Source organism: Carlito syrichta, unplaced genomic scaffold (genome assembly GCF_000164805.1).
Source record: "Carlito syrichta isolate Samal-C Ts95f unplaced genomic scaffold, Tarsius_syrichta-2.0.1 Scaffold316279, whole genome shotgun sequence".
Classification (NCBI taxonomy): domain Eukaryota; kingdom Metazoa; phylum Chordata; class Mammalia; order Primates; family Tarsiidae; genus Carlito; species Carlito syrichta.
In genome coordinates this window covers 65,938-67,814 of record NW_007260375.1, presented here as the reverse complement: position 1 = coordinate 67,814, position 1,877 = coordinate 65,938, and the positions used below count along the sequence as shown (strand labels likewise).

Sequence of the window (1,877 nt, the reverse complement as noted above, 5' to 3'; positions counted from 1 at the left end):
TCCATCCATCCGTTTCGTCCATCCATCCCTCCATCCATGCATCCATCCATTCAGCCATCCACCCACGCTCCCTCCCTCTCATCCATCCACTGACCCTCCCATTCACCCACCCACCCATCCATCCATCCATCTATCCACCCTCTCATCTACTTACCCACCCTCATCCATCCACCCATCTCACAACAATCTTAGCAGGAACTCAGCACAGTTCCAGGATCCTCACAGGTGACATGAGGCGGCCCAGGCGGAGGTTGGCCGTGAGCCACCAGGACCCTCCACGACCAGCAACACTTCAGTCAGGCTGGTTCCCCCACACCCTCATCTTCTCTCACTTTGCACTCAGGGACGGAAGCCCCTGGGATGGCCACCCAGCTCCCGTGAAGGGTGGGAGACCATCCCGGACCAGCACCTGGGTCTTTCCTCACATGCATCCAGGTGCCTGAGGCATGGCTCGGGTGGGTTACACAACCAGCTGGATTAGAGCAACGCTGACTCCTGGACCCCCCGCACTCGCTTTGAAGTAGACTCAGGCATGGGGGCCCCTTGGGGCGAGGGATATTATAAATTACACCAGTGAGGCCGGGCTCAGTGGCTTAGCCTGTCATCCAAGCAATTTGGAAGGCCAAGGGGAGTGGATTGCCTGAGCCCATGGGTTTGAGACAGCCCAGACAACTTGGCAAGACCTCGTCTCTACAATAAATTTAAAAAAAATCAGCCGGGAGTGGTAGTACACGCCTGTAGTTCCAGCTCCTTGGAAGGCTGAGTTGGAAGGACCACTGGAGCCCAGCAGGTCGATGCTGGGGTGGCCATGAGCATGCCACTGCACTCCAGCCTGGGTGACAGAGTGAGACTCGAATTCAAATGAGTAAATGAATGAATAAATAAATAACACCAGTGCAAGGAATAAGCGAGAGCACTGTACCCAGAGCCAGGTGCCCAGCTCCCAGAACCCATAACCAGCATGTGCTAGACAGGTCCTGAAACCTTCATTGCTTGTGTTAGCTGCCCTCCAACCCCCGGGAGCCGGAGCACTGGCCCAGGTGACCCCTGTGGAGACCCCTGCTGTGTACACAGGGATTTCTGTCTTCACTAGAAAGTCCTATTTTCACGACCAGATCCTTGGGGAGGCTAAGCAGAGCAAAGAAAAACACAAAAAGTACAGCAGGTATGATTTTAAGGCAGTGAAAATCAAGCACAGTGGCTCACGCCTGTCATTCCAGCACTTTGGGAGACAGAGGCAAGAGGACTGCCTGAGACCAGGGATTCAAGACCAGCATGGCGACAACATGGTGGGACCTCATCTCTACAATAAGTCAAAAAATTAGCTGGGCACGGTGGCTCAGCCTATAATCCCATACTTTGGGAGGCTGAGGTAAGTGGTCTGCCTGAGCTCGCATGTTTGAGACCTGCCTGGGCAACTTTGTGAGACCTTATCTCTACAATAAATCCAAAAAATTAGCCGGGCGTGGTAGCACATGCCTGTAGTTCCAGCTACTTGGAAGGCTGAGATGGAAGGACCACCTGGGCCCAGCAGGTTGAGATCATGGTGGCTGTGAGTGTGCCCCTGCACTCTAGCCTGGGTGAAACAGTAAGACTCCAACTGAAAAGAAAAAGCAGCGAGAATGAACTCCACAGAAAGAGGCCAGCTTTGTTCTTTGGTAACACATAAGTTACAAGGTGTCACCATCCAAAAACACTTCCCAAGAGCCCAGGTGTCGTAGTTAAAGGAAACATCTTGTTTTTATTTGGGTCCCTGAACGAAATCCTAAGCCCCACTCCCAACAACTATCTACAAGAGAACCTACCAATCATCTGCGGTAGAACGGATGGGTAGATATGTATGGACAGGCGGGTGGACGGACGGTGGGATGAGAGGG

The 1,877-nt window shown here is 53.0% G+C and overlaps 1 protein-coding gene across 1 annotated transcript in view; it reads right to left on the bottom strand.

Moving 5' to 3' along the window:
* Nucleotides 1-1,877, bottom strand: part of DHCR7 (7-dehydrocholesterol reductase) — a 13,480-nt gene that overhangs the window by 4,974 nt on the left and 6,629 nt on the right. The gene's annotated exons all lie outside the window — the stretch shown is intronic.